The following is a 17,847-nucleotide window of genomic DNA, read 5'->3' as shown; positions in this document are numbered from 1 at the left end:
GGGGTGGTGAGAGACATGGGTGGGGGCCTGGTGGAGGCTGCCCCTGCACTGCTGGGGGGTGGGGGTGCAGGGGGACATGAGCAGGTGTGCAGGGTAGTCCCCTGTTTTGTGGGCTGCCTGCAGGGGCCGTGGAGGGTGTACAGGGAACACCTGTGAGGACCCACCCAGCCTAATCGCGTGTGATAATTCCCGCACACCCCTGTAATACACGTACCTGGCCAAATCGCATGTGAGAATTCCCGCGCACCCCTGTAATACACGTACCAAGCCAAATCGCGTGTGAGAATTCCCGCGCACCCCTGTAATACACGTACCCAGCCGAATCGCGTGTAGAACTTCCCGTGTCCCCCTGTAATACACGTACCCAGCCAAATCGCATGTGATAATTCCCACGTACCCCTGTAATACACGTACCCTGGCCAATCGCGTGTAGAACTTCCCACGCACCCCTGTAATACACGTACCAAGCCAAATCGCGTGTGATAATTCCCGCGCACCCCTGTAATACACGTACCTGGCCAAATCGCATGTGAGAATTCCCGCGCACCCCTGTAATACACGTACCCAGCCGAATCGCGTGTAGAACTTCCCGTGTACCCCTGTAATACACATACCCAGCCAAATCGCGTGTGATAATTCCTGCGTACCCCTGTGATACACGTGCCCTGGCTAATCGCGTGTAAAACTTCACGCGTACCCCTGTAATACACGTACCCTGGCCAATCGCGTGTAGAACTTCCCGTACCCCTGTAATACACGTACCCTGGCTAATCGCGTGTATGACTTCACGCGTACCCCTGATATGCACGTTACCCGCTTTGCGTTCCTTGTTTGGCAGCACTGTAGACTGGTCCAAGGTTAGCGCAGCCCTTTGCGATGATTTAGCGATTTTGATGGCTTTTCCTTGCGCGAGGGCGTTCTTGGGGGCGTTACTGGCGCTGCTGCAGGGTCGCTGCGATACTCTGCGCCACGGCTGGTTTGGGAGCCTGAAATCCATGAATACGCTGTGCGCGGAAATCGGTTTTAGCGCACGTGCCTGGCGCAGACAATTGCACGCGGACACTCTGCGCCAGCCGCTTGCGACACTTTTCTGCGAAATTCTATGAATTACCCTGTAAATGTGTATGGTGGTTGTTTGTCAGTTTGTCGCTGTTTCTGTTGGGACCTAGATAACTATCATCCCCCAGCACACATTTGATTACAGCTAGGGACAGTCCCTCCCATCTATCCCTTTTAGATAGGTGTTGCAACATTCGCCATCTAGGGCCAGGCACCTCCGTTAGGGTTAGGGTGTTCTTCCTTAGGGCCATATTGCACATTGTCTTTCCCCATGTGGTGTGCTCATTGTCTTGACAGTCATTTGTTTTGATCTCAGTCAATTATTGTTCTCCCAAAGAACTGTTTATGTTGTGTGCCAGTACTGTTAATTAACAGTTAGGGAAGGTAGTTGTCCTTCTGGCTTTGTGCCAAATAAGCCCTGATGTTATTCAGGATACTAGACACCAGCATGTGGAGCTAGCAACCCATCCTGACGTTTGGTGAACATTGTGGGCATTGATGACTGTCTTGCCCTCTAGCTGGTAGAACTTGAAGCAGTTCACCCAAAACAGGATACAGCAGACAAAGAGGGTCAAGTTGCAAGATATGCTCTCCCTGTTTGACACAAGAGACTGTGAGTGGCACTGAGAGAGACCGGGAGGGCTTTTGAGAGCTATACGTTTGTACCCAGATCAGCTGAAGCAACCATACAGCGTGTCTGTCGTTCCGGTTCAGTGCTCAAGTTATTCTCTTACCTCATTCTTTGTTAAACACCCCAAAAAAACAAGAAACCACTGATTTTGAACTACATATCATAGTCAAGTCCTTTGGCGAAACCACTCAACGACATAACACAGGCATGTACAGTCACCAATTTGAAAATTCTATTGAGAATCCTGCATTTTGATCCCTCCTTAGAGAAAAAGAATGTTGGCAAAGGCAATATAAGTGTACATTTGTATGGGGCACAAGTTAAAGAAGGAGTTTTGAAAGGGTGGGGACGAGGAATAGAAGGTGAAAACCCCATTAAAAAAAAAAAGGGCAACGAAATTGAATCAAAGGCAGATATAGCCCATTCACATAAAAGGCCAAATAAAATGTATGACATATAACCGACACAGGACTGACACCCAACTACTGTCACATCTCACTAAACATGTCATCAAGGCTGCATCAAACACTCAGGATGCTTTTTGCAAAGGATGCCTGAAACCCAAAACATCTTTAGGTTTCCCTCCACGAAGGAAAGGCCAGAGTACTGATACCAGTGGAGGGGCCATGCCATGCTTTCACATAAATATCAACAAGATTGGTTTATCGTAAATATACTTTTCCAAGTACTTAATTGGATTACTATTTAATTTTGTAGCAGAGGACAATGAATATACTGAATTTTACCATATTTGCCAAAGATATTTGACCTATTCCGGATGCTGTGCCACCATTTCAGCTGGTCTTCACCAAGAATGTAGCCACTGAAACAGTTCACCCCATGGGAAACTCGTGTTTTCTGTGGAATGATCCTCTGCCTGCCAGACATTCCTTGGTAAAAGACAGTGGGTCTGATTCACAGAAGTGTTTTATAATGATGCAATCCCATTGAAAAACGCTCCATGAATAAGGCCCAGCAGATCTATCATGTCAAATTTTCTTAGGCCATAGGCTCCGTTGCCAGTCAGAAGACATGCTAGCCCAGTGGTTTTATGTTGATATGGAGACATCTTGCTTCAAACTGAAGCAACGGTTGTTCAACCTTCCAAAGATTACCTATTCTTAATGGTCTAATCGAACCCATTTTGAAAAACCGATCCAGCAGAAGTGAAGGTGGAGGTGACTTGTCTACAGGTAGCCTGATATAATCGCATAATCAAACATTCAGAGATCGTTCAGAAAAACCAAAGGAAAAGGGAAGATGAAAATGAAATGTACAGAAAACCTTTCAAATGCCAAACCTACTTTAATTCAGTTTTCGAAATTTACTTCAAGCAAAAAGAGAAAGGGTAGTTTTTAATTTCCCACTGGGTGGAGACAAAACATTCCTGATTCCAAAGTAAAACCAACAGGTTTGTTTTACACTATTTTTAAGGCATTCATCAGAGGATTAGGACCATCAAAGTAAACGTAAAAAATCAAATATATATATGGCAATTTTCAAACACGCTCACTGCCCCAGTGTACCCAAGCCTTCATCCACCTAATGTATTTCGATGGTGGGTTGAATATCCATGGATGTCATTCCTCAATTTATTATGATAAAAGAAAATTAGGTGTTTTTTCCACGATAATCAATACATGTATTTATCAAGCTAGCCTTCAGAAACACGTAAAGAACAGACCATGCATTATTATTTAATTTGATCAAGTGTATTGTATGGGATCACCCGCTGATTCAACAGATGAATTTGGCTTTCATCTTGAGCACTCCTTTTTTAGAAATTAAGAAAATGGCATGGATTTCTATGTATTTATTCATACTAGCCACCTATGTTGTTCACCACTGGCAAGAATAACTAAAAAAATAGATCATATTTTATTATGCCATCAAACCTATGGATGAAAAGCAAACTCAGTCAAGTCATATGTGTTATAAACAGCATCCACTGTGCAGATTGTTTCTAACACATGCAGATTGTTTCCAACACATGCTGCAGCAGAGGTAAATTCACAGTCAGGAACATTAAGAAACCATGAGTACCGCTCGTAAACTATGGCCCATGCTCACATATTAGCTGTTCTAGCTAAGCGAGTTCTAATGACTGGGCAAAAAAAGATGTTCTAAATATCTTTTGGGGCCATAAAATAAATACGCCCATGATTAAGGACTTTTTAAAATGAGCACGTAACAGGCAGACTCAGAGCCCTCCCCTCCAGCCAATCAGGAAGCTTAGAATGCAGGCTATCCCTCATGGTATTGCCTGTGTTCTGAGCCTCCTCAGAAGCAAGAGGCTGCCATCTTCCCTGCCGTGCAGGTAAGCCCGCAGTGCCCCATGCCCTCTTCCTGTAACCCTTTACCATTTGCACATCCCCCATCCACTACCCTCCCCACCCCAACCCCGGCCCCACATACCTGCAGCAGTTCCATCCCTCACCGGTGTAGGACAAATCCCTTGTTCCAGGCCGTCCCCTCCACGGCAATGGCCTGTAATTCGCTTCTCCCTACAGCCATGGAGGACATTTTGCTTTCTAGTTCTTTTTTAAAGTGGAGAAACTGCAACTGTGTAATTTCTCCACTTTGGAAAAAAACACTATTTTCACTACAGGGAGTATGCCGGGTGCTCATAGCAATAACCACCAATATGGGAGGTCAATAAATGGGCCTAAAAACTCTAGCTATTTCAAGAAGACGACATCTTGACATTGCTTTACAATTTTTAAAGATCCGTACTCCCACTCGAAAGTATTGAATGCAAAGGACTAGTTTCATTAATATCCAGGCAAATGGAGAAGCCATGTATGTACGTGCTCTACATGGAACTTGTGGCGCTGCCCGATGACGGGCACGCACGCGGCGGCGTGATGTTGCACGCCGCCGCGTGCAACATAAATAAACGGGGTGTTTCCCGGCCGTGCAGAGCGACCGGGAAGCCCGAACAGTGAGGACGCGTGTGGAAGTGTCGTCCTTACAAGGTGGGGCTATGGGACCGCATGGGGGCATGGAGGAACCCTCAACAGTGGCGACGAGTGGGGGAAACAATGCCCGGGCCCGGCATGACTACTGATTAATTTTTTTCACCGAAACGAGGTGGATGCAACACTTCGTTTCTTTGCCGCGGGTAGTGCGTTACCCACGCGGCTGGCGGCCATTTTGGTTAGCAAGCTGTGGGACTTCACGAGGCTCCGGTTTCGGCTCGGAAGCGGCCCCAGGCTTAATTTTTGGAACTCCTGATAGCAGGATGGCATACCTGCAGGACTATATGCCTAATTTCAATTTTGGCTTTTCCTTGGGTTTCCTACGTCGAGTGAAAGCAAGAAAGAAGGCTTAGGGCCTAGAATCTACATGACCCACGCATCTTCTAATTTTTGGGAACAATTGAAAGCTGAATAGTTCATCCTCATCTTTTTCATCATCAGGCTGGTGGACACACTCTGTTTTCATCCCTTCATCATCACGGTGGTGCATCTTCATCAACAGGTTGGTGGCCACACTGATCTTCACCCTCTTCATCATCACAAGGTGTTTGCAGTGACTGCGGCGTTTGAGTTGCGGCCCCTGTGTTCCATGTTGGGGTGTCTGTGCGCTCAGACTCATGAGTGACATTGAGGATCAAGGTGGTGCAGCAGCATTACAGCGGCCCCCTCTGCCCCCGCCACGTGCGCTACCTCAAGTGCAGCCTGTGCAGCAACCTCCGATTGTTCAGGTGGCTCCTCAAGGTCCTCCACCTCTCGTGCAGCCAGTGGCAGGGCCCGCTGCTCCACAGATCCTTCCTGTCATGGCTCAGGGGCGTACCCAGGCAGCTCTGCAGCCCATCCCCGAGTTTGATGTTTCGGGCCCACCTTCTAGCTTAGGGCCCAGATGGAGGAGGTGGGTGGACCGTTTGGACATGTACTTTCGAGCGGCCCAGGTGGTGGATGATGACACCAGGCTGGCAACCATGCTGTATTCGGCGGGACCGTCTGTTCAGGAGATTTTTGAATCATTGCCGCCTGGATCGTATGGTCAGGCGCAGGCCACCCTGCAAGCTTACTTTCTGCCTCTTCCTAACGCGGACTATGAGCGTTTTGTGATGCTATTGGACAAACAGAAGGACGATGAAACCCTGGACTCCTTCTATGGACGCCTGAGGCGTCTCTCCTTATCCTGCACCTGGGGAGATGCAGAGGACATGATTAGGACGATGCTTATCCAGGCGTGTTCATCGGGCAAGCTCATGCGCCAGGTGCTACGAGAACCAGGCATCACGCTTCAGCGCATCCTTTGAATTGGGGAGGTGCCATGAGGTGTCAGAGGCGAGAGCAACCAAAATGGAGGCAGGGTCGCGCTCCATCAAGACTGAGGAGGTATGTGCGATGTGGCGCGGTGGCAGGGGTGTCAGAAGACCTGGAGGTGGTCCCCGAGAGAGAGCCAGAAGGGCAGGGGAAATATGCATAAAGTGTGGATATGACCTACCCCACCCAGCAGAGTGCCCGGCGGCCGGAAAGACGTGTGGACGGTGGGGGTTGCCGGACCATTTCTCAAGGGTATGCAAGGCGGTCACACCTGTGCTGGTACCGAGAGGCCCAGGGCGGCCAAGCTTCGTCCGCCAGGGTCGACCGCCCAACTTCGCTCAGGTGGATCGGAGCGAGGAGGATGCCCAGGTGGAGGAAGTGGAGGAGGACGAGGAAGAGAATGTGTTCTTTGTCTCAAGTGTGGGGATCCTGAAGAGTAAGAACAGGAGACAGCCCAGGTGTGTGATCGAGGTGAATCAGTCTCCCGTTCCGGTCCTCGTGGACACTGGGGCATCCGTCAACGTAATGGCACTGGGACATTATGATGCCATGAACCAACCCCCCAAGTTGGCCGCACCAAGGGCCCACATCTTTGCTTTTGGTAGTCTTGACCCTATCCCCCTGGATGGTGCATTTGTGGCCAAGGTGGAGCATGATGGCTCTCAAATCAAAGCACGGTTCTATGTGACACCTGTGAGCACCAACACTTTGCTGAGCTGTGTTGCAGCGGAGGCCCTTGGCATCGTCACGTTCGCATATTCTGTCTATTTGGAGGACATAAATGACTTGTTGGAGAAATATGCGGCACTGTTTAAGGGGATTGGACAGATGGTTGGGGAACCAGTGAGACTACATACTGATGAGTCGGTACAGCCCATTGCCCTGAAGCATCGGAGGGTGCTGTTTCACCTTCGAGAACATGTCGATAAGGAGCTGGACAGCCTGGTAAATCTGGACATAATAGAGAAGGTGGAGAGCCCCACCCCCTGGGTGTCCCCTATAGTGGTGGCACGAAAACCCAAACAACCCGACGCTGTCAGGATTTGTGTTGACATGAGGCTCCCAAACAAGGCCATCAGGAGAGAAAGACACCTCACTCTGACAATAGATGACATCATTGCAGAGGTACAAGGTGCTCGCTTCTTTTCGAAACTGGACCTCAGGGCGGGGTATCACCAGGTTGTACTCCACCCCGAGTCGAGATATATTACCACCTTCACCACACATCGAGGGCTCTACCGTTACAAGAGACTTAGTTTTGGTGTCTCCTCGGCGGCGGTGGTATTCCAGAATATCATCCGGGGTGCCCTAGCTGATCTGAAGGGCGTCTTGAACATAAGCGACAATATTCTGGTGTTCGCGAGAACGGAAGTCGATCATCTGCGGCGTTTGGCAAAGACATTTGAGAGACTGCAGTCCTTGGGCCTCACCCTACACAAAGTGTGAATTCCTGCGACCATCAATAGAATTCTTTGGCTTTGTGTTCAAGGAGGGGGGGTGTCTCCTGATCCCAAGAAGGTGCAGGACATAAAGAAGGCACAGCCTCCGGAGTCTGTGTCTGAGGTACGGAGCTTCCTGGGCATAGTTACATACTGTGGACGGCTTATTAAAAATCTTGCCTCCAGGTCAGAACCGCTCAGGGCCCTAACGAGGAAGGACACAATCTGGAACTGGGGCCCACTGGAGCAGGCGGCGTTTGACGACATCAAGGGCGCCCTGGCAGCTGAGGACACCATGTCATTCTTTGATCCCATGTTACCATCGGAGATCATTGTCGACTCCAGCCCATTTGGATTGGGCGCCGTGCTGACCCAGGTAGACCCTGATGGGGGTATCCGCCCGGTGGCGTACGCGAGCAAGGCCCTGTCGGAGGCGGAACAACGATACTCGCAAATTGAGCGGGAGGCATTGGCAGTTCTCTGGGGATGTCGGCACTTCCGACTCTATGTTCTCGGACACCCGGTGACGGTGGTGACGGACCACAAACCGTTGCTTCCTATCCTGGCGGGGTCATCATCCAAGCCACCCGCGCGGATTGAGAGATGGATGCTCGTCCTTCTGGAGTATGGGGTCACTCTTGTATATCGGCCTGGGGCGAATAATGCGGCCGATTACCTCTCCAGACACCCTGGGGTGCCTAGTGGTGGAGACCCTGACACTTGTGCAGAGGAGGCAGAAGAACATGTCCGGGTGGTAGTGGAGGCGGCCACGCCGAATGCCATGCCTATTCAGGAGCTTGAGGCGGCTGCAGCTGAGGATGAGTGCTTTAACATTCTGAAGCAGTCCATGCAGCAAGGCTCCTGGAAGTCGGTGCTGGAGGCCCTGGCAGGGCGCACTTAGGAGGCCAGGACTGGACTTGAGCAGCTATGGAAAGTCTGGGAGGAACTATCGTTTTCAACGTCCGGGCTCCTGCTCAGGGGTGATCGGATTGTGGTGCCCCAGTCGAAGGTGGGCAACGTGATTGCGCTGGCACATCGTGGTCACCAGGGTGCCGCCAAGACCAAGGCCCGCCTAAGGCTGAAGGTGTGGTTTCCAGAGCTGGAGCGTAAGGTGGATGACTTTGTGGCGGCCTGTGTGTGGTGTCAGGCAGCTTCTCCACTGCAGCGTGAGCCGGAGATAGAGGCGATGCCTCGCGGGACGCGACTCTGGGAGGTCGTCCACGCGGATTTCGGTTCCACCACGATGGGCACCCACTTCCTGGTACTAGTTGACGAGTATTCAAGATATCCAGAGGTGGAATTTGTGGACTCGGTAGCGTTCGAGCACGTTGTGGTCGCTGTGGAGAAGGTATTTGCGGCCAATGGATTCCCAGAGACGTTGTGCTCGGACAATGGGGCACCATTCCAGAGCAAACGTTTTTCGGAATTGATGGAGAGCTATGGGTTGGTGCACAGGAAGATCACTCCCCTGTGGCCAAGGGCCAATGGTGAAGCTGAACGGCTCATGAGGACTCTAAACAAGACCTTTAGAATTGCCCAGGGGCAGGGGCAGGGACAACCACTGCAGAGAGCACTGTACCAATTTCTGAGGGTCTATCGTACCACGCCCCACGCATCCACTGGAGTGGCCCCGGCGGAGGCATTGTTTAGGCGTTGCCCGCGTGGGTTGCTACCGGAAGTGGGGGAGAAGGAACCGGGCATGATCGATGATCAGCAGGTCGAGGCAGCCCGAAGAAAACGGATTGAGCAGGAGATTGTTCGGAGAGGGCTTCGCCCGCAGCGGCTGGAGCCGGGTGATGAGGTCCTCATTCGTAACAGACACCCTCATGGAAAGCTCTCTCTACCCTATGAGCCAGAGCCGTTGGACGTTGTCGCGGTCAGAGGGTCCATGGTAACTGCATCAGATGGCCGGTCTGCGGTCACGCGCAATGTCGGCTTCTTTAAGAAGCTATGGGATCCAAGAACCGACCCGCCTCCTGAGCCTGACCCCGGGGATATCCCAGAGGACACTGATGAAACACTGTGCCTGCTTGAGTCCCCGGCCAGACCAACACCTGTGGACAGATCACCCGTGCCGGAGGTGAGCAGGAGGTACCCCCAGAGGGCTGGGCGAGGGAAACCTGCTCGTCTCACCGATTACGTACTTGGACATTTGGCTGATTACTGTAGTGGCAATCACTGTTGAAGTAAGGGGACCCGGGTGGCTGGTAATAAAGGGGTGTTTCTCAGAATGGGGAATGTTAAAGGGTTATTGTTATAATGTGTGTTTGATGTGCAGTGAATAGTTGTAGCGCGTGTTGTTGTTCTCCTGGAAAAAGGAGGAGTGTGCCGCTGCCCGATGACAGGCACGCACGCGGCGGCGTGACATTGCACGCCGCCGCGTGCAACATAAATAAACGGGGCGTTTCCCGGCCACGCAGAGCGACCGGGAAGTCCGAACAGTGAGGACGCGTGTGGAAGTGTCGTCCTTACAAGGTGGGGCTACGGGACCGCATGGGAGCATGGAGGAACCCTCAACAGAACTCAGACATGGGGGGTGTCAGATAGATGTCGACAAATAAACATTAAAGTTGGAAAGAAGGACTCATAAAAAAGAAGTGCTATTTCAAAATATCATCCTAGCAAAACCAATCAGAAGCGATAACCATTGTACCATAACAATGCAGAAAGGAATCAGTACATTCCATTGACCCAATTACAGCCTAGTTCATCCTTCTTAATTGTTTAATATATTATGCCAATCTACAGTGCATAACGAGTCAGAATGGTAAGGAGGAGAACCATGTTATAAACGTGTCATCTGTAAACAGTTCAGTCCTTCTTTAGACCAGTCATATGTTTTATGCTTCATGAAATACATTTGTATTCCTTGTGGCTGCACTCAGTATTTTGGTGGACATGTATGCAAACTATCCCATTGAATTTCATTACATCTAAGTAAAGTGTTGATTTCTCACATGGGGTACCTATATACCTTTTGCCTTACGATGCAATCAGATAAGCTAATTTGGATGTATTATAAGGTGCTTTTTATATTTCAGTGTACTGTGTAATCCGATTACACAGTACACTGAAATATATGCTTTTTAGTTTGAGAGATTAAGTGGCAAGCCACTGAGTTACCACAGGCTTAGTTTATCTGCAATGCCCAGAAGGAATGGTTTTCTTAAATGCCTTGTAGTCGTAACTTTCAAATCGTAGTATAACATTTTGCTCACTAATATTTGAGGATATTGGTATTTCCAACCAAAAATGCCCACATCTAGGAAACGAATGAAAGTGGGAGATTCATGTTGTTTATCGTTCTTGTACCTTACATAACTTCACATTCATGTCCAAATCAGAACAAATTTGTTTTGAAATTGTTCCCAGCTTGAAATATTATGCTTGAAGGGACTCATAGTGGAACATGTCTTGAACTTGGTTCAATTAAACGTTTGGTAGACTTGATGAAAATACGACACCATTGTGGCACCATCATGTTGCATATAATATTCAGTCATTTACCTAAATAAATCATTAGTAAGTGCTACTCCTGTTAAATGCGGAGTAACATGTTTGATACCTTGCTCTGTTTGTTATAATGGTGTCATAGTCATTGTCCAGAAAAGGAGCATCCCTCTTTTTTTCAACTCTTTTTACACTAGATACTGGCAGAACAAAATATTACCAGAAGTTTTATTGACTGTGCTCCAAACTCTGAAGATTATGCTTTAATAGCTCTGTAAACCACTAAAAATAGATGTTGTAGTTGTAATAGTTATCAATACCCCATTAAAATAAATCTCATAGTATGCATTTGTGTTGTTATTCTATTAATAACATCTCACAGCCTGCATGCTAATTAATAGTCGATAAGGGCATTTTCTAATGAATGTGGTTCTCCTAGTTTCACCCAAGTGAGATTCTGTGGTTGTCTTCCTTTATTTTTCTGCCCCTTAATTTACTGTGCCTTTTGCCAGGAGCTTAATGTGTGAAGAGAATTTCTTATTTTCCCATACTTTTGATCGGTTTTCATGTTTGATTAATTTGGTTACTTAGTATTTGCACATTAATTGGCTTCTCTGGTCTTTTCATAATTCCAGCCCCTAATCATTTTGGTCTGTGAGCATACTTACATAATAAAATCATTAGTGACTGACATCCATTTTAACTGCAAAGTGAGATATGACTGGACAATCACAGTGTTGGGTACATGATTCGAGACACAGCTGTGTCAACCAAATGGTTTATCCTTGAAGAAAGCCAGTCTACATGGATTCTATGTCCATAGTGGCCATCACTTCACTTGCAATATGGTATCAAACAATGCATCCTCCAAACGTTTCAATGTGTCACTTGTTTCTTTCACATAAGACCTCATCTGCATAAAGAATTATCTTAGAAATAAATGACTTACCCTGCCAACCTTAATTGGCATATTTTGGTAGTGTTTTGCTAATGGAACTAATACAAAAAACCCAATACACAAAACAATGGATCCTTTGCAGAGGGAGTATTCTATGCAAATTTGAATGTTGGTCTGAAGGGATACTTTTCAATCAGAAATAATGTTTCCTTAATGATCAATGCTTCCTGGGATTGTACCACCAGAGTTTAATGAAAAGCATTATCTTTGTGGTGAGGCCAGGGCCAATTTGGATTTAACTGATAGTATGTATCAGTAGGCATCTTACTGCCAGGTCATAATCTTGTGTACCAAGCTCCACTGACTTACTGCTCAGTTATATTAGATTAGTCCTCTAAAAGTATGATCTTACTTGTGCCTCATACATAAATAGGTCTTTCCAAACAGCCTGTTCATCTATGTCAGGTTATGCTCATTCATACATCCCTTGCATGTCCAGTACTAGAAAGGATAGGGCAGGAGTTTGCATAGAAAATGCATCTTGGAAGTAATAAGAACATCAAGCTAACCAATGCTTCCATTATTCAGAAGGACCCAGTAGAAAATGTGCATACAAGAACTCCAGTAAGGTTAGTCATTAAAATGATTTAATGAGTTCCAAAAATAGATGTCTCCTTGGTTCTTGTAATCTGTCTCTCTCTGGATTTAGCAAGCTTTGAAAGTATCTTTCAACTTTTAAATACATTTCTCTAAGTCATGCAATGTAATCTGTAGTGACACCCTGGAAATTAGGACACCTCTGTTTATTTACTTTGTGTTTTTCTGAGGAGAAGATAGCCTTACTTTGAAAGGTTTGGTCTTTCAGAATATGATTGCCTTTTTTCATTGTTTTAATGAAGAAAAGTGCTACAAGATTTATATAATGATGATATATCTATGTTTATCATCCTCTATGTTAGTTCATAACGTTGTTTTAATGCTCACTGTTTTCTTCTTTGAAACTACCATATTTTCCTCTAAGTAGAATGGAAAATACAGGAAAGATATTAAACATTTTCACAGTTCAACAAACAACAGATACACCATTACCAGGTGTTTAGAAACGTAACTGATCATTTACCATGTAACTAATATACCTTCATTCAGGTTAGGTTTGTCACTTGTTTCTGTAGAATTCCTAGTTCAACTGGTATTTGACACCTGAATTACGAAAGACTCTGTACACACAAGCAACCGAAGAACCTGGATAGAATTGCCATAAAGAGAGCTGCAAGAAGAACCACAACAGAAAGGTAATTTCATATGTATTCCTTGCATTGTACAAATTAGGTGGCTTCTTGTCTGGTAATCAAACAAGTACCCTGCCTATAAAACGGGAAATATTATGAGTTCAAAGGGCTGAAAGAAAGATTGCCAGGTTCTGTTACGGATGAATGCATTGTGTGTTTATTGAATAATTTGAGGAATCATTTAAAGACTGCATGTTTTTTTCTCCACTTTTTCTGTAATTACAACACTATCTAGAATAAACAAAACTATACAAATGAGTTGAGGTTTGTTTCCTTATTGAATGGCAAGTGTTTTTAAAGCTTTGAAGGGGTGCCCCTTTTTGATTTCCAAGATTATCTTGTTTAATAGTGAACCATTTGTATTATTCAGAGCTGCAGAGGTTGTTTAACTTTTTATGAGCTGTGATGCAATTTAACTTGCTTTGTTTTCTGAAGAACAACATGTGTACAAGAGTGTGATTCAGTCCCTTTTAGCCCAATTCTCAGGAGCAATGAATGGATGAAGAAACCGTGCAGGGCTGCAATTAATTACTTGACAAGAAACAGAGGGCTGATGCCATGAACTGAGAGATACTATCTTTCTACCTGTTATATGTTTTCATACTTTATTATATTTGCACCTCAAATCAGGTATGCATTTTTTTAATTTATTGAAAAAAGTTCTTTTTATGAACCTGTGACACGCCAATTTAACATTATCGATACACTACAGCCTCCCTCCCCTTTTGTGACAAGAAATACGTTGAGTTGCAGAGTTGGTCTATTTATAGAAATAGATATAATAACATCAAATTAAAATATAAACAATGTATATACATGTTTACTATTCTCTCTGAAAAAAACAATTTCAATGATTACTACAATGATGAATGATCAATTCGCTAGTCAATTCAATTCTCAAAGCTACATTTAACTTGAATATATACTTTTGTGAAAGCGCACACATCACCATATGTAAACTTGGATTGCCCTGAATGCACTTTCTCCATGGATTGAAAAAAGTATGACGCACCAGGACAAAGCTTTCATTTTATAGAAAGCAATGTGTAATCAGGACATTGCCTAAATCTATCTATATGCCTCATGTTTTCTCAATGTATATGTTTCATACAGCACTTAAGACAACTCAATTGAAAAACAAGCTATTTGACATTACTACATGTAAATTGCTTGCAAAAAGAAAAATGGCCATTTAACGTGTATGTTTGATGGTTAAGTTTCACTAGCAAAAACCTATGAAATTCAATGGAAAAACATTGTTACAGGGGCGTTGTGGTTACAGGTAAAACCCAAACCCCCCCCCGAAATACTACAGTTATGGTAAGCATAGCAACCATAACTCACACCACCAGTTTGCACTGCAAGGACTAACACCCATAACATCAAATACGCCATCACAAATCTCATTCATGACATCACTGATGACATCACATGTGCATGTAGTTTTAATAGGAAGCCTCCACAAGGGATTGTTATTGTAATGGTGACAGAAAACTATCAAAGATTATTGGAAGAACTATCATGAGATAAGTAGGTCATGGAAGAATGCATTGCTATACACACCATTGTATTATGCACTTCTTCACTGTACATGAAGGAACTCATGTGCAAACATAGCCATTGTCTGCACCATGCCTCGTGGAAGTGTAACCTTCAAAATCTTTCCATGTTACATAGTGAAATCATGAATGCATTTGTTCTAGAGTGTTGGGTGCTGTGAAACTTGTAAGAATTTTCTACCATTGCCTTTATGACTACATAATTGCACTACTGCACAGAAACCACAAAGATTCCACAATGCATACAGACATGACCATATACAAGGGAATTAAAGTAAGCTAAAAAGGAGCAGTATTACCAGAAATTGTTCATAACATAACTGATTATCTTCATGCACAGAAACCAGTGCTGTGTTTTAAGCTTTCCTCTTCCCCTATATGTATATGTATCATATGATGTGAGTGAACCGTAAGGAAAGTAGTGTAAGAACCTTTTGAATTCTTTGTTCCTGACTGTTAGTGAAGAAAAGCATCTGGCCTACTTATGGTAGTGAACAAAACAAAGGGAGCCATTTCATAGGTTTTTAGTAGGGCACTGTAAGCAGAACGTTGCTTTAGCATAGCATTTTCTGTAAAGAGGATAGGTATTTGGTACGGCAACATAACCATAATGTCCCGTTAACAACGGTTTGTTACTGATTCCTTGGCTGCCCTGGTGATGAACGCATGGAAAGGGCAAATTGTCTGGTGTATGTATCCATTTGCGCTACCGCTTACTTTTCCGAATAGTGTTGGTGTAGTGTAGCAATTACAGATGTACATAGTAAATGTGGTTTAGTGTGTCAGTAGGCTCTCTTTTTGTGTTAACAGTGCATGGTAAATCGGTGCCACACACTAATGGCCGAGATGACTACAGGTGAGCCATATAGACGTTTCCTAGGGAGAGCGCACCTGGTTGCCATATGTGCAATCACACTGCAAGTATCCGTAAGATTCCATCAGTGACCGCATGTCCGGATCTTTGAATGCACTTTTAAGTACTTGTGGAAGCGCAAATGTTTCTGTTCCACACCTAGACCCATGCATAGGTCATCCACTGTATGCTGGTAACACCGCCTCTGGCGCCAGCCCTAGGGATTCATGTAGTAGACTACCGCATTTTAAAGTACTGCTGCCAAATTCGTAGGTGGCTCTGCAAATCTACCAATGTGTGGCTAAAGCACTCCTAACTGTATAACGGAACTGGTAAACAAGGAACAGCAACCTGCAGTGTAAGCTGGGTGTGTTAAATGTTGCATTACTTTGATTTATCTGCTTCTTGCCTTTCCATGAAACAGATACATTGTGTCTGCACTCAGCAGTGTGATAGAAAGTATCGCCTGCCAGTCGTACAGTTGAAGAAAACATGTAACTGCAGGTGGAACAGTTTGTAGTAAGTCTGCAAAATGGCAAAGCTGGTGCTCCTTGGTCACACAGATACTAGTGCATGTGAAGGCAATTAAGGAAACAGCAGAATATGCAGAGCGCAAACAATCTTAGTGCTTGTTAGAAAAGTGCTGCAGCTGCATGGGTCGCACAAAATAAATGGCTTCCTGCTGCACGTAATGAAGCTGTGTTTCGAGTTGGTGTAAACATTCTCGTATTCCACAATGTATGTATATCCGTGAATGCTACCCCTAACACTAATGCCATAGCATAAAGTGTTTACACTTCATGTGACAACAACTGAAATGAAATCACAAGGGACCTGTGGGCAGGCTACCACCCTTCCAACAATTACGTAGCATACTTTCAAGTACAGCATTTGCCACATCTGCTACGGACAACAAGAGGGGCACTCCTGTAGGGCAGCAGAGCTGTAAAATAACCTTTGCAAACCATATGCCGCGCTACAGACCCTTACCAGGCAAAGGGCATTGTATTGTGCATGTATTGCAATGTGCCACTATACAGAGGGAAGGTACTTGGAAGTTCATGGGAACGGTTCTTCTTACAGGAGCATTACAATGACTAGTGCCTATGTAGGTGAGGGCCAACCAATAATTCTGTCTCCCGGCACGTCCACTATAGGATCCATGCAGGTGCTGCCTCTTCTGTACCGGACCTTTCCTGCTGCTTCTTCTGTGGCGTGTGTGAGAACACCATAATAAATGAAAATGAACTTGGAAAGGAAAAAAGGTAAATAAAGAAAGCACCTTTCACAGATCAACAACGGAATAGCCAATGCACGCATGCAGGGCGGGAGGCGTGGCAGTGTGCTAAACACTGTAGTTCAACTGGTTAGAAAGGGGGTTGCTGTACAAAGAAGTTTCTTTACGTGTTGCAGAGTGTTTTCAAGAGTGTCACTGCGCAGCATTTACTACAAAAAAAGTCACTACTTTCAAGAAGGGCACCAAGCCAGTTTAGATGGGGTGTGCAGAAATCGGGATGGCAGGCAGTAGTAACATGAACGTTCAAGCCGGGGAAAAGTATTCATGCTGTGAAACGTCATATTCTCATGGGTGAAGTTTGCCATTGGCACATGTCGAACAAAGGCACAAATACACTTCTTTGCAATGTACCGCGCTGTCTGCTTTAACGGACCAAATAGAAAATTGCGCTGCCACATCAGTGGCTGCATAATGCGATAGAAACTTATGCAACAGATCGGAAACAAATGCATGAACTGGGCAAGTGCCTCCTTCATCGCAAACAGCACTGAAAGTCGTGTAACATGCTGTGCAATTTTCCCTGTAAAATGAACAACAATAATATCGGCATGATTGCGTGTCACCAAAGTGTCACACAGAGAAACCAAAATCAGTTACTTCATTGTAGCTACTCCATAGCACTACACATGCGCATGATATATTGCAAAATGAGCAGCCATTGCACAGTGTTTTCCATTCACTTTCAGTCAATGTATATCAGAATCCCCTAAAACCTGCACGCTGTGCCTCGTGAAACACACAGCCATAACCGCACCATATGCATTTCTGTTGACAAATACACAATGTAGCACAGTCTGTCCATACACACCATACCCACAAACTTTATTGCCCAATCCCGTAGCCTCTGCAGGCCCATCTCTATGGCCGTCATCTTCAAAATGGTTCGTATGTAACACGTGCCACCCTGCAACTATTGCGATATTCGCTGACTTTTTGTGCTGTGTGAGCGCATGTGTGGGGGAATAACTTTCAACCAGGGGAGCGGACATCGTTAGTTGTGGTGGCTCTTAAAAGAGCCTTTGGGGGGCTTTTTATTAATTTTTTCTTTTCAAAGGTGCTTTCCTAGAAACACTTTTTTGTGGGTTTAATACATAAATG

At 45.5% G+C, this 17,847-nt stretch overlaps 1 long non-coding RNA gene across 2 annotated transcripts in view; it reads left to right on the top strand.

Moving 5' to 3' along the window:
* Positions 1-17,847, top strand: part of LOC138481675 (uncharacterized) — a 782,881-nt gene that overhangs the window by 525,711 nt on the left and 239,323 nt on the right. The window contains exons 4-5 of one of the 2 annotated variants that reach the window (XR_011274324.1): positions 12,924-13,043; positions 13,515-13,838. This is a non-coding gene — a long non-coding RNA (uncharacterized lncRNA). Of the gene's footprint in view, positions 1-12,923; positions 13,044-13,514; positions 13,839-17,847 lie in introns of those variants that run through there. The other variant, XR_011274323.1, reaches the window with a different exon arrangement.

The sequence above is a fragment of the Ambystoma mexicanum genome, chromosome 5p, assembly GCF_040938575.1.
Source record: "Ambystoma mexicanum isolate Mex_15411 chromosome 5p, UKY_AmexF1_1, whole genome shotgun sequence".
Classification (NCBI taxonomy): domain Eukaryota; kingdom Metazoa; phylum Chordata; class Amphibia; order Caudata; family Ambystomatidae; genus Ambystoma; species Ambystoma mexicanum.
The sequence above is the reverse complement of the archived record's forward strand: the minus strand, read 5'-3'. Positions and strand labels throughout refer to the sequence as shown.